Genomic DNA, 24,407 nt, shown 5'->3' with positions numbered 1-24,407 from the left:
GTGACCTTAAAGGGGTCACAACTGTCAGAGTGAAGAAAGAAAGCAACATCCAAACCAGAAACATGAAGAAAGTAATGTTGCCGTTATATTGTTCAATGGCTGCCTTTTGTCCGTTTTATTGCTTCATCAAAGCCTCTGTCCAATCATCAGACACAATGTTTCTGGGAAAGTTCCTTTTTTAAAGCCATGTCCGTTTTATTGCATTATCAATCACGTTGTGTCAGAAGGACAAAGGGCCGGCTCTTCAGGTAGATGCACGAGTATTAAAAGAGTGAGCAGACTGTAAAGACAACACTTCTTTATTGAAGGCAGAGACGAACATTTTACATTCAGCCTCAGAAGACAAAGGTGCAACCCAACCCTCCACTGTACAGGTAGACCACACTCTCACTGCAGCCTTTCTTTTTAATGTTCATGTAGGTTTATTTCTAGTGACTATTTTAGAGTGGGCAAACATAGAACGTTTTATTCCCCTTTTATGGATGCAAATATTTGAACCTATAAAATATACATTTTATCTAAATGTGCAAACCCCCAACCGGTTGAGGCATCTGACCGTCCTTCCTGAGTTTATCTCTCTACAGTCTCCTGCTCAGGATGAGGTTGGTATCGAGGGAAAGTTTTGATGCTACCGTCTGTTGGTTTCCAAAGTGAGACAATAATTATTACAAATGTTTTTTTACTGGCCTTGTATTAATTTAAAATTAAATTAACTGTATTGTTGAAGTGCCTTGAGAGGGCATTTCTTGTGATTTAGCGGTACATAAATAAAGCTGGATTGAAGAAGTTTAAAATCGAAACAGATAATAGATAAGAGTTTGACGATATTTCACATTTTTGTCTGTAACATGGACTCACATTTTCTGATTTATATTGAACACTTCTCCAATTTACATTAACTTTATAAGATGGAACTGGAAATAACTTTTTACAAAAGATATCACAATTTCATTGCATTTAATTTATAGCAGAACCTTACCGACTCTGAATCTTCATGCAGAAGTGTTCAACTGATGTTTGAAGCCATTCAGATAGTGCAGGAGATAATAAAAACTATTCAGTTTCTGATACAAGCATGAAATTTGGTACACATTAGCCAAAGGCATTCCAAAAATAATTGGACGTGGAGCCATGGTGAATTTTCAACATGGCGCCCATGGCAGCCATTTTTCAAAATGGACGCCAGAAACAACTCTTTTTATATGACTTAGGGACATAATATGATATTTTAGACATATTTACCACATATAGTACTTGGTAGATGTCTCTTGGATAATTGAAAAGTTGTTATTTGATATTCAAGATGGCCGCCATTTTTTAAAGATGGCAGCCATCATTTGTGTGACTGTCTGATACGGATGATCTTGGTGTCTAATCAAATCATTATTTATGATGCAGAAATCAAATTTGAAACATTGGAATTCGCCAGAAGCTTCCTTCTTCCTCAAAACTGAACATGACAACTGTTTCTTTCATGATAACATAAAAATAAAATAATAAAATATATACCGTAATGTCATGAAAATAGATCTATTATACATAAAACCAAACTTTGAACTAATAAACCCAAAAAAGATCCTCATATCTGCAAGGACTGACACATCCAATGAATGTATAAGTAATAAAGTGGATGTTGAAGCTCAGCCAGGGCAAACTGACAACTCATTTCCACTAATCACTCATTAGAAAACACTTGTTTCTGGCGGCCATTTTGAAAAATGGCTACCATGGGCGCCACGTTTGTTTTTTTTTTTTTTTTTCTTCTTACCTTGAAAAAACCCCGATTTTTTTACCCACGTCCACATCTTTTGGGGAAACCTTTGGCTATTTGTCTACCAAATTTCATGCTTGTATCACAAACTGAACGATTCCTATACATTTTATAGCTAAACAGCTGGACTAAGACACCATCTATAAGTTTGAACCCTGGGGATTTATCATTTTTGATCAGCATCCCTCTCAACCCTTTTGCATCAGCCAGTTGTAAGGATGATGGAGTGGGTACAAATATCTCCATCAGTCCAGGATTGTGTGTCTAAACCAGCTGTACTTGTTTCCAGCTCTCAGGACCAGAGCCTGTCTTCTCCAGACTACAAGATGAGAACTGCAGTATGTGCCATCCTTCTCCTGATGCTTCTGTGTCAAGGTGTGTGGGATCCAGACAAACATTTATACATGTCTCAACACTTGTGTGATCATAAGACATAATTATCTGCTGGTCACACTGATTTTAGCACTGATTTTTAACACCCCAACTTGTTCTTAAAAGCAGTGATTGTAGTACAGTTTCTTCGATTGCTGTGATTTTGCAGCTGCTGAAAAAAAAAAAACAATAAAACAACAAATAAAATAAGAAAAAGACAGTACTTACTATTTTTCTGTACTGTTTCACAGGAGAAGCTCTGACATGCAACAAATGCTTTGGACCTGGGAGAGGAATGTGCAGTCCTACCTCCACAGAAACCTGTAGGAGTAGAAGTGATGTATGTGCTGCCGTCTCATTTGGAAGTAAGTCCTCTAAGAAAGTCCTTGATGGAGGTTGGATGGTTCCACTGGAAAACTAATTCATGATTAATCACTTGTCTAAAGCATTACAGAGATGTCAGGACAAACAATTTATAATTGAGGATATCTCTTCTGTAAGAGGGTTTAGTGGAAACAGAAGGGAGATTTGCTATGTTGCAGTTTATTTTCTTTTTTCTTTTTTATTTAGTTTGTGTTGATAATACGTTTGTATAGTTTATGTCAGGCATCGGCTGACGTGTCTTGAATGTGATATGTTAGAATTAATTTGCTTTATTACTTAAAATGCCTTGTTTTTCTATATGAAAACAGAATACATTCTCATTCAGAGTATAATTTAATACCTTTCTTTCCCCCCATTTCATTGTAGCCTACTCACATCGTGGTTGCATGGGCAGAATACAGTGTTGGTTCCTAGCGAGATCCCGTAACGGACGATGCTGCAGCTTCAACCGTTGCAACTGAGCCTCTTCATCGCTGGACCGTATCATCTCTGATCTCTGGAAGCTTCTCTGTTGGATCCATTCAGATGAACGTTTGACTTGTTTCAATAAAACTGAATGCAATAAAAACATGGATTTGTTCACTGTTGTAATCAGTAATCTTTAAATCTCTAAACATCAGTACTTCAAAACCATCAAATATCAGGACTGGTGAATGTTACTAGATCAGAACAATACCAAGAATAAAAGCAGCAACTGTGGTGTGTGTGCAGACGTGCTGGTGGGGAAGATTTCATTTCATCCTGATGTTACTGTTCATTGAGGCCTTTCATCACAGGTTTATTAATGGTTTGTAAATGCAAATGTGATCCATTCTTCAGTGGAAGACGAACATAGATAGAGGTGTTCTTGGACGTGAGGTGATGGTTGGTTTGTCACTTGTAAAACAAACTAATGCAAAGACTTTTACATTTTAGCCATTAGGTGGTAAAACCCTGATTTGACTACTGCACTGATTTACTTATCCAGTTTAAAAGACAGGGGGAATATCTGAAGCCAAAGGGCCAAAAACACAACCAGAACTGCTGAACAGATCACAGATTCCATTCCTAATCACGTCAGTCTAATACTTGTTAAGATTCAGGAGGTTCAGTTCACTCAGGTTTGTCTCTTTCTTTAGTAAAAACTGCAATGGCTTTCTGCCTTAGGCAAACTCTAGCAAGGCTAGTGCTACGGGGGCCGACCGACAGAACAGAGGACACGGGGTTTTAGTGCAGGAACTCTTTATTCACCAGACACACGTGCAGTCATCCTCAGAAGCTTCCTCCAGCAGCAGCTGCTCCTTATCAAGGCAGGCAGGGTGGAGAGGTTGATTGGGCACACCTGTATCCAATCTCCTGAGTGGCTGCACCTCCACCCTGCCACACAAACATTTAAAAACAACTTGAATATTACCAGCAAAACAAAGGCGAGAAATAAATGCTTCCCCATTTGAATGAATGAATGAGTGAAAAAAAAATGTATTGGTCACCACCAAGCATGTACACTTAGGTCACGACCAAAGGGGCAGGGCTGAAGCCTCGGCTTATGAATGCCCCCCCCTTCTTACATATAAATATAAATAAATACAACAAATGAATAATAGCTAACAACAACAAAAATCATATGCACATTTACATGCATACCTATCTACTTACGTACGTACATACGTACCTACACATATATCCATACATGTACATACATATATACAAGCACATTACATATCCACATACATATGTACACTACACATGCTTACACTTACATACATGCCTGTATCTGCACACACATATGTTAAAAAAAGGATTATTTAAATTATTATAAAAATAATACTCAATGTACCCATCCTTTTGTTTCCTTTCTTTAAGACATCATTCCATTACCCAGGAACAAGTCTGTACTTATCCATCATCATGTCTTTATACGTTTTTCTTAAAATTCAACACATTTTTGCTATATTTTAATTTGTCCGGTAATGCATTCCATAATCTCACGCCACAGACAGAAATGCACCTACTTTTCACAGCTGTATTCCAGATCGGTTGTTTCCAGTTGAATTGGTCTCTGAGGGCATAACCCCCCTCTCTCTCTCTTAACATGGTTTGTATGTTGAGAGGAAGTAGATTTTTTCTGGCTTTAAACATAAGCAAAGCTGTTTTCTGATCCACCAGGTCAATGAATTTGAGTGCTTTTGACTTGATGAATAATAAATTGGTGTGATCATGAAAACCAACATTATTCATCATTCGTATTGCTCTTTTCTGTATTGTGCAAACGGTCTGTAGTGTGGTCTTGCAGGCATTACCCCAGATTTCAACACAGTAAGTCAAGTAAGGTAGAATAAGCGTGCAGTATAGAGTATTCATAGATCTAAAGTTAAAAAAAATGTCTGACTTTGCTCAATACTCCGATACTTCTGGAAATGTTTAATCTTACCTGGCTTACCTGTGGTTTCCAACTGAATTTATGGTCAATTATTATCCCCAAAAAGGTGTTCTCATATACTCTTTATAAATCAACTTTTTCTATTCTTAAACCTACCTGAGTTGTTAAATGTGTTTTTTACGGTTTCCAAAAATCATAAATTTGGTTTTGTTTAAATTCAAAGATAATTTGTTGACATCACACAGCATTTTCAGTTTGCCTAGTTCAACTGTCACCTTCTCCATTAACCTCTGTAAACAATCATCTGAACAGAAGACAGTTGTATCATCTGCAAAAGTTATACATTTCAAAATGTTCGATACTTTACAGACGTCATTTATGTACATAATAAATAATTTTGGTCCAACTATCGACCCTTGTGGCACTCCACATGTGATGTTTGCTGGCATAGACATGGCATCCCCCACCTGAACATACTGGTTTCTATGTCTAATGTAGCTCTTCAGCCATTCCAGTCCCACCCCTCTGACTCCATACCTTTCCATCTTTTCCAAAATAATATCATGGTCTATTGTATCGAATGCTTTCTTCAGATCTATGAAAACCCCCACAGCAAACTTTTTCTCATCAACTGCACTTGAAAGCTCTTCTATAAGCTCCATCAAAGCCATCGACGTTGATATATTTTCTCTGAAACCATATTGACAATCAATAATTTATGTTTTTCAACAAAGCTGTCCAGTGTGGCAACAAAAAGTTTTTCAAGTATCTTTGAAAATTGGGATAAAAGAGAAACTGGTCTATAATTTGTGTATAATTTTTTTTTCTATCTCCAGCTTTGAACAGTGGAATTACTTTCGCTACTTTCATTTTATCTGGGAAGCAGCCCAATTGAAAAGATAGGTTACAGATGTATGTCATAGGCACTACAATAACTGAGATTACTTCTTTTACTATAGACATGACAATCCCATTCCAGTCAGTAGAAGTTCAATAATCTCTTTATCCTCCACTTTTCTCAGGAAAATTGTTGCAGAATTTCTAGCACCATGGAATTGCTCAGCCCTGCCCTTTTCTGGCGGTGTTATTTCCCCGGCCAGTTTGGGGCCCAATGATTAAAAGAATTTATTAAAACCTTCTGCCACTTCATTCATGTCACTGATAACTTTTCCATTGTCAATAAAATTTGCCCCGGTTTTATACGGGATGTCCATCCTGCTTAACCCTGAAAGCTCGGGGAGACGCACACAAATATCTGTTATCTGGACTGTGGGAGGAAACCCACACAGTGTTTTTAGGAACAATGTGAAATAAAACCATGTCAGTGAAGATCCTTGTCACAACCCGGCTTGCAGGGGAAAAAGGAAGTGTTGAAGAATAATATAAAATCCAGTTCAGGAATCCACTGTGGGGTTGAGAGTTTTATCCGGTCAGCCGGCGGTGGGCAGACCAGCACAGACCGTGTCTGAAGTTGGTATGCCGACCAAGAGTAATTTTACAACAGTGTTTTTATACAAGAAGTTCAAACAACAAAAGGCAGGAATAAACAAGCCAAGTGAGAGACAAAAAGTAATTTACAGTCAGATGTGATCTGTGGCCAAATGTATTTATCTGGCATTTGGCATGACTGTCACTAACTTCTAAATTACCCCTAGGGTGTTCTCGCGATTCAAGTCTGTTTGAACCAACTTCCAAGGTGTCATCTTCTGCAGGGGGGTTATCTGGGTAGGAAGTGAAGCTACCACAAAGGTGTTGAGTCCACAGTTCGAAGCCCTGCAGGAGGTAGGAAGCTGGAACTTCACGTGACCATCTGTCTCGACAGAAACAACCCAAAACCCAGCTGGTATTAGGTAAGGTAGTTTACTCGTCACTCAAATGCCGGAATACCGGTTAACAGATTAACAAAAAAAGAACAAACCAAAGAAGAGGGCCGGTGGGTGCTGTTTAAATCAAAAACAAAATATAACCGAAAGACGACTCTCTAAGAGGTAAAAATGGATAACCAAACTAACTCAAAACAAAAAGGAAAACAAAGGCTGTCTACACTCACTAAAACCAAAGTACAACAAAAACAGCAACCCTGCACCCAGTGTGTCTAAACCTAAAAGGAACTAGGTGTGGAAACTTAGCGGAATCAGTCACAGATTAAACACAAACTAAACCCTGGCCACACTTCACAGGTTTAGTAAACAAAAAAACCCACAACAAAGGAACACACGGTAGCTGCTAGCTTATGTTAGCTTTCTCTCAAACAAAGTTCTGCTCAACACAAAGAGGCGAGCTGTCACACAATCAGCCGCCCAGACCGACAGAGTGGCAGGGGTTTTGTAGACGTCCACTTCTGATTGGGCGGCTGGGATTGGGCAGCCCAAGACACGCCGCACCAATCAGGAACCCAGGTGAACGGAGGGATGGACTGCCAGGAGCCGGCAGTCCGCACCAATCAGGTCAAAGAGGGCAGAGCTTCTGTGGTGAGTTGTGCAGCTTGGCAGGGTGGAAGGGAGAGAAAAATTAAAATTTAGTAAAGGAGGAAAGGGCAGCGGCCGTAACTAACTAACTAAACCAATATGTGGCTTCATTTGTAATTTCGATGCCTAGATTTTAACATTCAATTATTTAAAATGAGTGTGTCATGTTTCAGTTTTTTTAATCTGAGGCATACACCTGACAGTTCTCTGAAGAGATAACGCAAATTAGGCTAATACTATATTTTAGGACTTTGCAAACAGCCATTGAAGATCTCAATTTATTGGAATCTAAAGCAAAAGTTGCTGTTTTTAACCTTGCAGCTATGCATTGACAGGACGGGGCTAAAATGTGCAGTTACAAATTAAGACTACAATGAGACAGGTGTATTGCAGTTGCCATGGTAGTCACAGTATGACAACCACAAGAGCGGCTCGTGGAAAATGCATTTAAATTGAAGAACTGGCAGTAGACTTTAGAAAATATACTCAATAATATTGAAGTGTGGCGTTGACACGATGCTCAATTGGTACTAATGGGCCCAAAGTGTGCAAGGAACATATCCCCCACACCATTACACTACCAACAGCCTGAACCATTGAAACAAGGCAGGATGGATCCATGCTTTCATGTTGTTGATGCCAAATTCAGACCCTACCATTCGAATGTGGCAGCAGAAATGGAGATTCATCAGACCAGGGAACGTGTTTCCAATCTTCTGATGTCCAGTTTTGGTGAGTCTGTGTGAATTGTAGCCTCAGTTTGGCGCAGCAGGTAGTGCAGCCGTCTCACTGCAAGAAGGTCCTGGATTCGATTCCCGCCGGGGACGCTGTGGGAGCTAAAGTGCGTGTTAGTTCCCCCATGACTTCAGCGGCCACACCCTGGGTGGGGTTGGCGAAAAGGCCTTTCTGTGTGGAGTTTGCATGTTCTCCCCCTGTTTCCTTGGGTAGCTAATGTGAGCTTCCCTCACAAAAACATGCAACAGTCCTGGGCTCTGGCCAGCCGGGCGCCAGATGTGGGTGGGGAGGATCCCGCCGGAATAACGTGATCCTTCCACGCGCTACGTCCGGCCGGAGAAGCCCCACCCTGTCTGGTGAAAAGAAGCGGCCTGCTCACTCCTCAGGTTAAGGAGGAGACCTGAGCTTAGTGCAGGAACTCCCGGGGTTGGTAGAGGATGGAAATACCCAGGACTGTCACTTAGGTAGGAGCACTGGGTGATAAAATGGGGGGAAAAAACAGGATAAAAATATTTAAAAAAAAAATAAAAATAAAAATAAGGTTTGACAACCCGGCAAACCTTGAGATGCCCTCGGTTGTAACGAGTGGTTATTAGGGCCTGAGCACTTACAGTGCGAAGGCCCTATTGTATCTGTAGGAATTTCTCGTTTTATTTTTAATACAACAAGACTGAGGAAAATTATCATGTGGCCTTTAAAGAGGTCACAACTGTCAGTGTGAAGAAAGAAAGCAACAACCAAACCAGAGACATGAAGAAAGTAATGTTGCCGTTATATTGTTCAATGGTTGTCTTTTGTCCGTTTTATTGCATCAAAGCCTCTGTCAAATCCTCAGACACAATGTTTCTGGGAAAGTTCCTTTTTTTAAAGCCATTTTGTTGTAGTCAGTGCTGATCAATCACATGGTGTCAGAAGGACAAAGGGCCGGCTCTTCAGGTAGATGCACGAGTATTAAAAAGAGTGAGCAGACTGTAAAGACAACACTTCTTTATTGAAGGCAGAGACGAACATTTTACATTCAGTCTCAGAAGACAAAGGTGCAACCCAACCCTCCACTGTACAGGTAGACCACACTCTCACTGCAGCCTTTCTTTTTAATGTTCATGTAGGTTTATTCCTAGCGACTATTTTACAGTAGGAAAACATATTATGTTTTATTCCCCTTTCATGGATGCAAATAGTTGGACCTATAAATTATACTTTTTTTAAATCTGTAAACCCCCTGAATTGAAAGATTCTAAAATGTAAACATAGGAAAATAATAATTTGATGATATTTCACATTTTCTCCGTAATATGGACTCACTTTTTTTTATTCATATTGAACACATTTACGATGAACCTTCCTGACTTTTTGATCAGCATCCATCTCAACCCTTTTGCATCAGCCAGTTGTAAGGATGATGGAGTGGGTACAAATATCTCCATCAGTCCAGGATTGTGTGTCTAAACCAGCTGTACTTGTTTCCAGCTCTCAGGACCAGAGCCTGTCTTCTCCAGACTACAAGATGAGAACTGCAGTATGTGCCATCCTTCTCCTGATGCTTCTGTGTCAAGGTGTGTGGGATCCAGACAAACATTTATACATGTCTTAACACTTGTGTGATCATAGGAGATAATTCTCTGCTTTTTTAGTACGGTAGCTGTTCACACTGATCTTACACATTAGTATGTAGCATTCATACTTAAAGCAGCACAATGTAACTTTTCCACCTTAAAGGAGCTTGAGGCTCCTTTTAAGAAATGAGACTCTCTAGCGCCACCCTTCACCACGACGGCCGTCGGGGATACTGCAGCCAACAGTGAAGCCGGCACGGGAGAACGGGGAGAACGCACATGCAGCGTCATGTGACGTCACATCCGCAGCCCAGCGCGGGAAATTCGGGACCGAATTGCAGCACATTTTGCAGCTCACAGCCTGTTCAAGGCAAAGGAGAGATACGCTAGAGGGCTCATTCTTTTGGGTTTGGAACGCTTCATCTGACATTATTACTAGAAAACGTAAAATGTATACGGATTTTTTTCATAAATCTTGCCACAATCCGGCCTCAAGCTCCTTTAATATCATATTTCCAGAGTCATTGTGATGGTATATCAACTTCCAACAGGTTTAATGACACCTCTGTCATGGTCTGAGGGGTCTGTATCGCCTTCACTGGCACTATGTAACTTTGAGGTGCATGGTAGGAACCCTGCCACACTACTGGTAAAGCACTACCGCTTTTGTCCAAAGGAGACGCCAAATTCAACAAAAGCTGAAAGTTACATTGTGCTGCTTTAATTTAAAGGAGCCATCTGTAAGAAATGGCCAAAACTGGTACTGCAGTCACTTTCAAAATATTGTTGAGCGGCGTGTACCCTCCCCCCCCCCGACCAGGTAGGCTGCAGAATGCAGCAGGAACGTAGGCTGCCATGGCTGCGATAATTAGAGCTGAGCTGGCAACCCGGATGCCGAAACAATACTGACTTGGTGATTGGGAGATAGGTGGAGGGTGGAGCTTCAGAAACAATACTGACTTGGTGATTGGGAGATAGGTGGAGGGTGGAGCTTCAGAAACAATACTTTTTTTTTTTTTTTTTTTTTTAATTTTTAATTTTTTTTTCCCATTTTTACCACCCCGTGCTCCTACCTAAGTGACAGTCCTGGGCATTGCCATCCTCTACCAACCCCGGGAGGGCCCTGCACTGAGCTCAAGTCTCCTCCTTAACCTGATGAGTGAGCAGGCCGCATCTTTTCACCAGACAGGGTGGGGTTTCTCCGGCCGAACGTAGCGCGTGGAAGGATCACGTTATTCCGGCCGGATCCTCCCCACCCCATCTGGCACCCCAGTTGGCCAGAGGGGGCATGTGTAGCCCAGGACTGTGTGCATGTTTTTGTGAGGGTAGCTCACATTAGCTACCCAAGGGAACACGGGGAGCACATGCAAACTCCACACAGAAAGGCCCTTTCGCCAACCCCACCCATGGTGTGGGCGCTGAATTCATGGGGGAACTAACACGCACTTCAGCACCCACAGCGTCCCCCAGCGAGAATCGAACCCAGGACCTTCTTGCTGTGAGACGGCTGCACTACCAGCTGCGCCACCGTGCCCCCTTCAGAAACAATACTGACTTGGTGATTGGGAGATAGGTGGAGGGTGGAGCTTCAGAAACAATACTGACTTGGTGATTGGGAGATAGGTGGAGGGTGGAGCTTCAGAAACAATACTGACTTGGTGATTGGGAGATAGGTGGAGGGTGGAGCTTCAGAAACAATACTGACTTACAAGAGTACCACTTCCTTTCCATTTTACGCACATTTTGTCTCAACATGTGGATATCTGAATTGTACCAGGGAGTTATGTTAGGAATGCGATTGGAGTAGGACCCAGATGTAGGAGAGCAGGAGGTAGAAGATTCCAAAAAGGGTGATTTATTTAATCAAACAAACAAAAAGCGCTGCTGAGCAGGGTTGCAAAAACAAGAGCTTGAACATGACTCAAAAACTAAAAAAATATGACATGAAAACACAGAGGGAGGAAACAATACGGACCAGCAGGGAGCAGGGGAAAGACAAGACCAGATATACAGAAGGATTAACGAGACACAGGTGCAGACAATCAGGGTGATTGGGAAACAGGAAAGTCAAACACCAAGGATTCAAAATAAAACAGGAACTATCAAAACCAAAACAAAAACAAGCTCCTATAGTTGTAAACCCTATTTTCCAAAGCAGCATCTAAGGCTGAGTGCAACAAATCAGCAGTGTTACGAACAAGGATATCAACAGGTCACTGGCCTCGACTGCTTCACTATGTTCCACTGTGGTAAGATGAACAATGGCCTCCCTAAATTTAGCTTCATCAGACAAACATTTGCTAAAATAATACCTCCTATTTTGCGCTTCAACATCGACAATATTAAATTCAAACGTTATTAAATAGTGGTTGGATAGGGGGGAGTTTACGGGGGACACCAACAGATTATCGGGTTTGATACCGTAGGCGAGGACGAGATCGAGGGTATGATTACAACAGTGCGTCAGTGTTAGGATTTTATGAAATTCTTAAAGGTATGAGGGGTTTTTCCTAAAAGATTGTATACTAATGACTAGACTGATTAGCTGAGTTCTTCTTTAAGTGAGGACGGTGAAGAGAAACGGATGTTTAAGATTGATGGGTCCCCTCCTATTTTTCTGATTTTTGGTCGTTGTAGATCTTTGCTAGGTTGGCATGTCGGATTAGAGATAGACAACAGAAAATATATGGCTGAAAGTGTGACATGTTTAAGTTTCTTTCACTGCAGTTGGCCTCACAGATAAGGTTCAACATCGGCTCCTATAACGTACAAAATACCTCCCTTTTTAGTATAAATAGGACTGGATTGATGACCACAGTGTGCATTTTTCTCCTACCTATGTGGTTTGAGAGAAGTGTACCTCCGGCTGGAAAATATTGTGCATGATATAATAAAAGCTTGTATTAATATTTGATTCTGTTCCATGGTTTTCTTCTTTCCAAACAAACGAACATGAGGATGTTTAATCGGTTTGTCCACTTTTTGTGACATATCCAATCGATTCTAAAAGAGAACTAGAAAATTTCAGGAAATTTTGATATGGGCATGCCCTACTGCCCATTCGTCCCATCTTGGTGCTTTGGTTTGGGGCTGTAGTGGTTGTGTAGTAGTTGTGTAGTGTTTGTGTTCGGGATGGTTCTATGTCAATTTGAGGCTTTTACGGTTGTATTGCATTCATTCCTGTGCTCCCTGCAGGGGGTGTGGTTTAGGGTTGTTAATAAACCCCAGCGCCTGCTTCGGGGCTGTGTGGTTAAGGGTGATTAATAATGGCCAATAAGTAGTTTAGAGTTGTTAATAAACCGTTAAAGGTTGTTAATAAACCTTTTGGGATGGGGCCATTAGGCATAATCACAGCTTCATGAAATTTGAATATGTTGTAGTCGACAGCGTGCTGAGTCAGGGAACATTTGTACGATGTCCCTACGTTGCCCAGCAACAAGCGTCCAAAGTCAAATGGACTTTTTTTTTTTATTGAAAGTTTAATATCTCAAAATCTGTAATAATTGGCATAATGAGGTTGAAACATATTTTGGTCCGAAGCAAACTGAGACTGGAAACATTTGAATGATGTCTCTACGATAGAATTCGGCCAAGCAATAAGCGTCCGAATTTTCACCTTTTTTTCCGATTCTTGGCATCTAGCGTTGCCACCATAACGCTTTTGATGGAGAAAAGTAATACCCATCGACGCACGATGGATCCACATGTGTTGATGTTGCTCCATTGATTACCCGTGAAATTCAGAATCCAATTAAAAATTTTATTACTTGCGTATAAAGCCCAAAACGGCTTAGCTCCGCATTATTTGCAAGACCTGATAGTGCCTTATGTTCCTGGCAGAGCTCTCCATTCTCAGAGTGGAGGTTTACTCGTAGTTCCTAGAGTATTCAAATGTAGATTTGGAGGGGGGGCGTTCTGCTATCAGGCACCACTACTATGGAACCAACTTCCAATCTGGGTTAAGGAGGCTGACACCACCTCCACCTTTAAAACTAAACTTAAAACGTTTCTGTTTAGTAAAGCCTATAGTTAGTGTTTAGTAAACCTCTAGCTGGTGTTGGTAAATCTCTAGGTAGTGTAAACTCTAGTGTGTTAGAGTCCATCCTGTAGTTTCTTGTGCTGGCCCCCCCTTTTCTTCTTTTTTTTCCTCTTTTGTTCATGGTGCAGCATCCTCTGCCGGTGGCAAAGAGCATCTCTGAATGCACAACACCAGAACCTGCAGCGTGGGAGTGAGGGTGGCAGGGTAACGGCCCGGGCAGGCGGGGGAGAGGCTTATCCGTCAAGACTCCTCTCCCTGGCCCTGCCCATTTCAACCTTTCCCCGACCCTGCACCCCAACCTGGGACTTGATGATTGGGCCGGAGCTTCGGGAGCTGCGTGCTGGCCTGCGGTCCCCACCCCTGGTCATCCCGTTGCTGCTTCCACCTGCCTGCTGTGCTGTTGCCGTCCCTGACCCACCAGTCTGGCCCTCGGCAGGAGGGTCCCCCCTTATGAGCCTGGTCCTGCTCAAGGTTTCTTCCCTCCTAAAGGGGAGTTTTTCTTGCCACTGTTTGGCTTAAGGTTTTTCTCCCACTAGGGGAGTTTTTACCTGCCATTGTTTATGTAATAACTGCTCGGGGGTCATGTTCTGGGTATGGGTCTCTGGAAAGCATCTAGAGACAACTTTTGTTGTATTAGACGCTATATAAATAAAATTGAATTGAATTGAATTTAATGTATGCCATGGGTGGGTACATGTTCCGGTTCAGGTTACAGTTGAGGCTACAGAACTGATAACCATGGTAATCATGGTAACCATGGTAAAAAGCCCCATCCGAATGAATGGGTCCATTTGGCCTGGATTTTTTCCTTAAATCACAGCTTCATGATATTTGAATATAATACTATAAAAAAAAAATTGCAAATGCTTTTTTTTCTGTATTGTGTTCCAGGAGAAGCTCTGAGATGCAAGTACTGCAATTCAAGAGGGAGAAATCTGTGCCCGTCTACCTTCATACAAACCTGTAGGAGACGTTCTGACATATGTGGTGCCGTCTTTTTCGGAAGTAAGTCCTATAAGAAAGTCCTCAATGGAGGTTTGATGGTTCCACTGGGAAAACTAATTCATGATTAGTCAACTTTCTAAACTAAAGCATTACAGAGCTGTCTGGACAATCAATATATGATTTGAGGAGATCTCTTCTGAAAAACAATTTAGTGGAAGTGGAAGGAACATTTTTGACTTTTTACTGCAACATTTTCTGTTTTTGTACATTTCAGTCATTTTCCATGTTTAGCTGAAGAGAACAGATTATGCCACAGGTTTTATTTATTGATGTAGTTGAAATTTGCTACAATAAATTCAGTCTAATTAAACCTATTTCCTATGTTGCAGTTTAATTTAGACTCTGGAGAATGAAACTTCAGAACTTGTGAACTTCACAGCTGAACTGGAATATTGAGATAAATGTTGGAGAACCTCAGAAAGAGACTTTATTTATAAGGACTGAAGGATTAATACAAACAAGAGAGAAGATTAGGACATAAAAACCCAGAGTGTTGACATTTATCCCTTAAGTTTTGATAAAGTTTGACATAAATATCCTGATATAACCTACTGCTGATTTCACTGAATGGATGAATAATGCTACTCTGGCAGTTTCCTTTTAATCGAGTATGTTCACATTCAGAGAACACCATTATTTTTTTCATTTTAGGCAACTCATTTCGTGGATGCATGAGCTGGTCTCGGTGCCAAAGCTTTCAGTGGCCAACTTTTAAAACAATATGCTGCGTCTCGGACCTCTGCAACTGAGCCTCTTCATCACCGGCTGGACCATCATCTCTGATCTCTGGAAGATTCTCTGTTGGATCCACTCTGTTGCATTCACATGAAAGTGTGTTGGAATTGTTTTTAATAAAGGAAAATAAAATAAAAGAGATGTATTTGTGCCCTGTTTTAAGTTAGCTTTAAGAACTTATGAACATCAGTACTTCAAAACCACGAAATATTAGTACCATATTTTCCGCACTATAAGGCGCACCACATAATAAGGCGCACTAAATATCTGGTAAAATACCGTACTATAGTGTCTGGGGTTGAGTTACGTATCTACCTGATGGAGATGCGCTACAGGAAATGCTACAAAATCCTACAGCAAATGCAAAAAAAAGCAAGAAAAGTACCGTATGTCAAACTTTATTAACAAATAAAAACCAGCTTTGCTCCGTCTCGTCAAAGTCTCCATTATGCGAGTCAGCGTCGCTGCTGTGTTCTTGAACGCCTGTGATGATTCCTGACGTTTTTAGCGCTGTTACTTTGGCGACACCAACTACATTACCCACAATCCCCCTGACTACAGGAACAGAAATTACCATAATGATCATATATAAGGCGCACTGCCGGTTTTTGAGAAAATTAAGGGCTTTTGGGTGCGCCTTATAGTGCGGAAAATAAAATGGCAGTAAACAATATCGACAATTTAAAGCGGCAACTGTGACGTGTCACAGACCTGCTGGTCGGAGTATTTTATTTTATTTCTTTTTTTGATGCCATTTATCACCGGTTTAATAATGGTTTACTGATTGGGAAACATGCAAATGTGATCCATTCTTCAGTCGAAGGCACACAGAGATGGAGGTGGATGGATTTGAAATTCAAATTCTAAAGTGATAACATGATAACAGTATAAAGTAACTGACTTCCTTAAACACATTCAAATTCAATTTGGGATTCAAATTAAACCTGACTTTATTGTACATGTCAGGGAATATTCATCTCCTGGTCCCAGTCACATGTTGGCTGCTTCAAACTTCTTTTTTGGGTCCAATGCTCCTCCTCCTGAAGAATGGATCACATTTGCATTTGCAAACCATTAATAAATCTGTGATAAGAGGCCTTAATGAACAGTAACATCAGGATGAATGAATCCATCCATGCATCCATGCTTATTTAAATTCATGATGACGAGGTGGACAAATCAATTTATTTTATTTTCTTTTATTAAAACAAGTCCAACATATTTTCATGTGAATGCAACAGAGTGGATCCAACAGAGAAGCTTCCAGAGATCAGAGATGATGGTCCAGCCGGTGATGAAGAGGCTCAGTTGCAGAGATTGGTATGGCAGCATCGTGCAGAATAAACCGGCTTACGTGTATATACATGACACTCCCACATGCTCATGCATTGACGAACTGTGCTTGCTATAATGAAAAAAAGGGTAATAAATTACACTCTGAAAGTAAACATGCTTGAATAAAAGGGAACTACCAGGTTAGCATTATTCACTCATTCAGTGAAATAAGCAGTAGGTTATATCAGGATATTTATCAACCTTTATCAAAACTTAAGGGGTTAAAGTAGACCGTCTGGGTTTTTACGTCCTAATCTTCCCTTTTGTTTGTATTTATCCTTCAGTCCTTATAAATAAAATATCTTTCTTAAGTTCTCCAACATTTATCTCAATATTCCAGTTCATAAGTTCTGAAGTTTCATTCTGCAGAGTCTAAAATTAAACTGCAACATAGGAAATAGGTTGAATTAGACTGAATTCATTGTACCAAATTTAAACCACATGCATAAATAAAATCTGTGACATAATCTCTTCTCTTCAGCTCAACATAGAAAATAATTTAAATGTACAAAAACAGAAAATGTTGCGGTAAAAAGTCAAAATTTGGAGGATAAACACTCAACTCAACTAACTTAGACGGTCACACTAACTTCACATGAGATTAAAGACACAAAAATGTTCCTTCCACTTCCACTAAACTGTCTTTAATTATAAATAGATTGTCCGGACACCTCTGTAATGCTTTAGATAATTGATTTATCATGATTTAGGTTTCCCAGTGGAACCATCCAACTCCCATCGACTACTTACATCCGAATGAGACGGCAGCACATACAACATCTCTTCCCCCACAGACTTGTATCCCAGTAGGTTTGCACATTCTGCTCCCACGCCCCCAGCAGGTGTTGCATCTCAGAGCTTCTCCTGGGACACAGTAAGGAAAACTTTTTACAGTGGCTGCAAAAACCACAGTAATCAGAGAAACTGTGCTATAATCACTGCTGTAACAAGTTGGAGTGGTGAGACCTACTGTGTCAGGGGATGTTATGACAATTACAGCTACCGTACTAATAAAGCAGAGAATGATCTCTTATGAGACATGTATAAATGTTTGTCTGGATCCCACACACCTTGACACAGAAGCATCAGGAGAAGGATGGCACATACTGCAGTTCTCATCTTGTAGTCTGGAGAAGACAGGCTCTGGTCCTGAGAGCTGGAAACAAGTACAGCTGGTTTAGACACACAATCCTGGACTGATGGACATATTTGTACCCACTCCATCATCCTTACAACTGGCTGAGAGAAAGGGTTGAGATGGATGCTGATCAAAATGTCACTAAGTTTCTGTAAATGATGCAATAAAATTGTGATATATTTGGGGAAAAGGGATGTCTAGTTCCATCTTGTAAAGTTAATGTAAACTGGACAAGTGTTCAATATAAATCAGAAAAGGTGAGTCCATATTACAGAGAAAATGTGAAATATAATCAAACTATTATTTTCTCTATGTTTACATTTTAGACTTTTTCAATTGGAGGGTTTGCAGATAAAAAAAAAATTAAAGCTGCAAGCAGCAATGAACGGGCCCTCGCACTCACGGCCACCGCCCCCCATAAGCATATCAGAAACGACACCACCCACGACTTCCTAGGTCAAACCATTCAAAAATTATAGCAGAAAAAAGGGACAACCAATCAGAAGAAGGGGCGGGGCTAATTCAGGCCAATGAAGGTCAAGGACTCCATACAGAATCTGATGACACCACCCACGACTCTCTATGTCAAACCATTCAAAAGTTACAGCAGAAAATCGGGACAACCAATCAGAAGAAGGGGCGGGGCTAATTAAGGCCAACGAAGCTTAAGGACTCATTACAGAGTCCCATGACCCCACCCACGTCTCCCTATGTCAAACCATTAAAAAGTTATAGCAGAAAAAAGAGACAACCAATCAGAAGAAGGGGCGGGGCTAATTAAGGCCAACGAAGCTTAAGAACTCAGTACAAAGTCCCATGACACGACCCACGACTCTCTATGTCAAACCATTCCAATGTTATAGCAGAAAATCGGGACAACCAATCAGAAGAAGGGGCGGGGCTAATTAAGGCCAACGAAGCTTAAGGACTCATTACAGAGTCCCATGACACCACCCACAACTTCCTATGTCAAACCATTCAAAAGTTATGGCAGATAAAAGTATTCTAGGGGGCGCTGTTGAGCCGTTAGGCCACACCCATTAATGCAAACCATGAAATATCAAATTTATCGCCAAGTCTGGCTTGCATGCAAAATTTGGTGACTTTTGGAGAACTATCAAATATGGACCAATCACATGAAGGGGGGGCGCGCCTTTTGGCGTCTAGCGTCGCCACGGTAACACTTTTGAAAGAGAAAAATAATGCGTGGTGTCGCAGGATGTAGACGCACATTTTGATGTATAACACACCTGGGTGTACGTTGCGGTTCGCGCTGAATTAACTGCCGAAGGAATGGCATAGATTTCGCCAAAATGACACAATTTATTCAAAATGGCCGACATCCTGTTCGGTTTCGGCCATGGCTCCAAGAGACTTTTCTTTAAGTTGTGCCATAATACAGGTGTGTAGCGATTTTCGTGCATGTACGTCAAACCGTATTTTGGGGCTTGAGGCACAATGTTTTCCGGGGGACGCTGTTGAGCCGTTAGGCCACGCCCATTAATGCAAACCATTAAATATCAAATTTATCGCCAGGCCTGGCTTGCGTGCAAAATTTGGTGTCTTTTGGGGAACTATCAAATATGGACCAATCAGATGAAGGGGGGGTGCGCTTGTTGGCGTCTAGCGTCGCCACGGTAACACTTTTGAAAGAGAAAAGTAATGCGTGTAGTCACAGGATGGAGACGAACATTTTGATGTATAACAAATCTGGGTTCACGATACGGTTCGGGCCGTATTAATTCTCGAAGGAATGGCATATATTGTTCCAAAATTACGCGATTAATTCAGAATGTTCAAAATGGCCGACTTCCTGTTCGGTTTCGGCCATGGCGCCAAGAGACTTTTCTTTTAGTTGCGACATGATACAGGTGTGTACCAATTTTCGTTCATGTACGTCAAACCGTATTATGGGGCTTGAAGCGCAAAGTTTTTTCTGTCTGAACCAACCAGATGAAGGGTGGGCACGCTTTTTGGCGTCTAGCGTCGCCACGGTAACGCTTTTGAAAGAGAAAAGTAATGCGTGTGGTCGCAGGAGGGAGACGGACATTTTGATGTATAACACTCTTGGGGGCACGTTACGGTTCGGGCCGTATTAACTGCCGAAGGAATGGCATAAATTGCGCCAAAGTGACAGGATTAATTCAAAATGGCCGACTTCCTGTTCGGTTTCGGGCATGACGCCAAGAGACTTTTCTTTAAGTTGTCCCATGGTACAGGTGTGTACCGATTTTCGAGCATGTACGTCAAACCGTATCGTGGGGCTTGAGGCACAAAGTTTTCCGGGGGGCGCTGTTGAGCCATTTTGCCACGCCCATGAATAAAAACCATAAAATATCAAATTTTTCGCCAGGCCTGACTTGCATGCAAAATTTGATGACTTTTTGGGCACGTTTAGGGGGGCAAAAAGGCCCTCCTTTCGTCAGAAGAAAAAGAAAAAGAAAAAGAAAAAAAAAAATTCCTACAGATACAATAGGGCCTTCGCACTGCAAGTGCTCGGGCCCTAATTATAGGTCCAACTATTTGCACCCATGAAAGGTGAATAAAACATTCCATGTTTTCCCACTGTAAAACACCTACTAGAAATAAACCTACATGCACATTAAAAAGAAAGGCTGCAGTGAGAGTGTGGTCTACCTGTACAGTGGAGGGTTGGGCTGCACCTTTGTCTTCTGAGACTGAATGTAAAATGTTCGTCTCTGCCTTCAATAAAGAAGTGTTGTCTTTACAGTCTGCTCACTCTTTTAATACTCGTGCATCTACCTGAAGAGCCGGCCCTTTGTCCTTCTGACACAACGTGATTGATAATGCAATAACAAACGGACAAAAGACAACCATTGAACAATATAACGGCAACATCACTTTCTTCATGTTTCTGGTTTGGATGTTGCTTTCTTTCTTCACTCTGACAGTTGTGACCCCTTTAAGGTCACATGATCATGATCCTCAGTCTTGTTGTGGAAGAAAAGATGTATTGTAACTTGCTCTGAGGAGGAGACAATAATCTAAAGACATTCAAAAGAGGAATAATGATCCTGATCCCAAAGTTGGAGAATATTCTACCTGCTGAAGACAGACCGGGCTGTTTCAAGGTCCAGGAGGAGCAACATATATCAAGTAAACGTGAAGAAATGCAGCTGTGTTTTCCCTCTCCCTTAGAGCTGCAACTCTTATTATAACTGGGGACCACCCTAAGGAAATAAAAAGAGAGGTGCGCTTCAGAGCGGTAGGAGATTGTAACTGAACGTTTCTCTTTCCGTTCTCCTTGCAAGTAAAAATTTTACCTCTTGTCTTTCTCTCTTGTGTATTATGTTTTTGATGTTCTACGTTGTTTAAACCCGACACACATTGTAAAGCCCTTTGTAGAATCTACATAATGTTATATATTTATGATACAAGTGTGGACCACTTATGTATCAATACTGGATGTTTTGGCTTTTGGGCTTCATTTTTAGGGAGGCATTTTATCTCATTCCATTTTTTTACTGTTTACATTCAGGTCTTTTTTTTTTCTTTTGTTTTGTTTTGGGGTTTATTGCCAAAAGTAGAAAGCTACTGCAGCATTTATCAAAAAGAGACACAACTGGATGAACTGGCACTTTCTGAATCTTAATGAGTGTTAGACTAAAGTGATTACTGGAAACTGATCCGTCCTGCAGTTCTGCAGGTTTTCATGGTCCTTTGGCTCTGGATATTCCCCCTGTTTTGTTTTATTAAACTGGATAAGCAGATCAGTGCAGTATTATAATCAGTGGTTTTACCACCTAATAGTTAATATGGAGGGTCTTTGCATTAATTAGTTTTACAAGTGACAAACCAAGCATCACCTCACGTCCAAGAACACCTCTATCTATGTTCGTCTTCCACTGAAGAATGGATCACATTTGCATTTACAAACCTTTAATAAACCTGTGATGAAAGGCCTCAATGAACAGTAACATCAGGATGAAATGAAATCTTCCCCAGCAGCACGTCTGCACACACGCCACAGTTGCTGCTTTTAATTGTTGATATTGTTCTGATCTAGTAACATTCACCAGTCCTGATATTTGATGGTTTTGAAGTACTGATGTTCAGACATTTCAAGTTTACTGATTAAAAGTGTGAATTAATCCATCCATGCATCCATGTTTATTTGAATTCATGATGACAAGGTGGACAAATCCATTTATTTTCTGTTCTTTTATTTAAACAAGTCAAACATATTTTCATGTGAATGCAACAGAGCTGATGCAACAGAGAAGCTTCCAGAGATCAGAGATGATGGTCCAGCCGGTGATGAAGGGGCCCAGTTGCAGCGGTCAGTTCTGCAGCATCTTGCAGGCAAATGTTGTGCTATCTTATATCTCAGACACTCCCACATGTTCATGCATCTATAAACTGTGTGTCCTATGATGAAAAAAAGAAGGTTATAAATTATACTCTGAATGTGAACAAAAGGGGTCACCAGACAGGACAGAGGACACAGGGTTTCCTGGAGAAATAGTGGTTCTTTATTTCCCTCAGACACAGACGTGAATAAATAATATATTAAAAGGAAACTACCAGAGTAGCATTATTCTCTCGTTCGATTAAGTCAGCAGTAAGTCATATCAGGAAATTTATGTCAACCTTTATCAATCATTAAGGGATAAAAGTAAACTTTCTTAGGTTCTCCAGTTCTGAAGTTTCATTCTCCAGAGTCTAAATTAAACTGCAACATAGGAAGCATTGGAAACATTCAAGCTCCATCAAGGACTTTCTTAGAAGACTTACCTCTGAACGCGACCACAGCACACACATCATCTCTTCCTGCACAGGTTTCTGTCCTGGTAGGCCTGCAACCACTTCTCCCTGGGGCGCAGACGTTGCATCTCAGAGCTTCTCCTGGGACATAATACGGGAAAAAAAAAGCATTTGCACTCATTTTCTTTTTTTTTTTTTACAGTGGCTGCAAAAACCACATTAATCAGAGGAACAGCTATAATCACTGCTGTAACAAGTTGGAGTGGTGAGACCTACTGTGTCAGGGGATGTTGTGACAATTACAGCTACCGTACTAAAAAAGCAGATAATTATCTCTTATGAGACAAGTAGAAATGTTTGTCTGGATCCCACACACCTTGACACAGAAGCATCAGGAGAAGGATGGCACATACTGCAGTTCTCATCTTGTAGTCTGGAGAAGACAGGCTCTGGTCCTGAGAGCTGGAAACAAGTACAGCTGGTTTAGACACACAATCCTGGACTGATGGAGATATTTGTACCCACTCCATCATCCTTACAACTGGCTGATGAAAAACGGTTGAGATGGATGCTGATCAAAATGTCACTACGTTTCTGTAAATGATGCAATACAATTGTGATATATTTGGGGAAAAGGGATGTCTAGTTCCATCTTATAAAGTTAATGTAAACTGGACAAGTGTTCAATATAAATCAGAAAAGGTGAGTCCATATTACAGAGAAAATGTGAAATATCATCAAACTATTATTTTCTCTATGTTTACATTTTAGACTTTTTCAATTGGAGGGTTTGCAGATAAAAAAAAAATGTAGGTCCAACTATTTGCACCCATAAAGGGGGAATAAAACTAGCAAAATAGTCACTAGAAATAAACCTACATGAACATTAAAAGAAAGTCTGCAGTGAGAGTGTGGTCTACCTGTACAGTGGAGGGTTGGGTTGCACCTTTGTCTTCTGAGACTGAATGTAAAATGTTCGTCTCTGCCTTCAATAAAGAAGTGTTGTCTTTACAGTCTGCTCACTCTTTTAATACTCGTGCATCTACCTGAAGAGCCGGCCCTTTGTCCTTCTGACACAATGTGATTGGTCAGCACTGACTACAACAAAATGGCTTTAAAAAGAGGAACATTCACAGAAACATTGTGTCTAAGGATTTGACAGAGGCTTTGATGAAGCAATAAAACGGACAAAAGACATTGAACAATATAACGGCAACATTACTTTCTTCATGTTTCTGGTTTGGATGTTGCTTTCTTTCTTCACTCTGACAGTTGTGACCCCTTTAAGGTCACATGATCATGATCCTCAGTCTTGTTTTGGAAGAAAAGATGTATTGTAACTTGCTCTGAGGAGGAGACAATAATCTAAAGACATTCAAAAGAGGAATAATGATCCTGATCCCAAAGTTGGAGATTATTTTACCTGCTACACCACGGTCAGTTCATGAGCAAAGGAGAAACATATTGTAGGATGAAATGAAATCTTCCCCACCAGCACGTCTGCACACACACCACAGTTGCTGCTTTTAATTGTTGATATTGTTCTGATCTATTAACATTCACCAGTCCTGATATTTGAAGGTTTTGAATTACTGATGTTCAGAGATGTCACGTTTACTGGTTAAAAGTGTGAATTAATCCATTCATGCATCCATGCTTATTTGAATTCATGAAGATAAGTTGGATAAATCAATGTATTCTCTTTTCTTTTATTCAAACAAGTCCAACATATTTTCATGTGAATACAACAGAGCTGATCCAACAGAGAAGCTTCTAGAGATCAGA

The 24,407-nt window shown here is 40.8% G+C and overlaps 3 long non-coding RNA genes across 3 annotated transcripts; 1 reads left to right on the top strand and 2 right to left on the bottom strand.

Annotated features, from left to right (window-relative positions):
* Window positions 1-309: 309 nt before the first annotated feature.
* On the top strand, window positions 310-2,459 carry LOC133425297 (uncharacterized). Its single transcript, XR_009770955.1, has 3 exons — window positions 310-374; window positions 2,061-2,146; window positions 2,395-2,459. It is a non-coding gene; the product is annotated as an uncharacterized LOC133425297 (long non-coding RNA).
* A 15,060-nt stretch (window positions 2,460-17,519) lies between these two features.
* Window positions 17,520-20,603, bottom strand: LOC133425294 (uncharacterized). The gene is made up of 3 exons (XR_009770953.1): window positions 20,535-20,603; window positions 17,830-17,915; window positions 17,520-17,623 (listed from the first exon to the last, which is right to left on the bottom strand). It is a non-coding gene; the product is annotated as an uncharacterized LOC133425294 (long non-coding RNA).
* A 2,127-nt stretch (window positions 20,604-22,730) lies between these two features.
* LOC133425298 (uncharacterized) lies at window positions 22,731-23,610 on the bottom strand. Its single transcript, XR_009770956.1, has 3 exons — window positions 23,543-23,610; window positions 22,999-23,084; window positions 22,731-22,763 (listed from the first exon to the last, which is right to left on the bottom strand). It is a non-coding gene; the product is annotated as an uncharacterized LOC133425298 (long non-coding RNA).
* Between the last annotated feature and the right edge of the window lie 797 nt (window positions 23,611-24,407).

Source organism: Cololabis saira, chromosome 24 (genome assembly GCF_033807715.1).
Source record: "Cololabis saira isolate AMF1-May2022 chromosome 24, fColSai1.1, whole genome shotgun sequence".
In the NCBI taxonomy this organism is placed as follows: Eukaryota; Metazoa; Chordata; class Actinopteri; order Beloniformes; family Belonidae; genus Cololabis; species Cololabis saira.
This window is presented reverse-complemented; position numbering and strand designations above follow the sequence as displayed.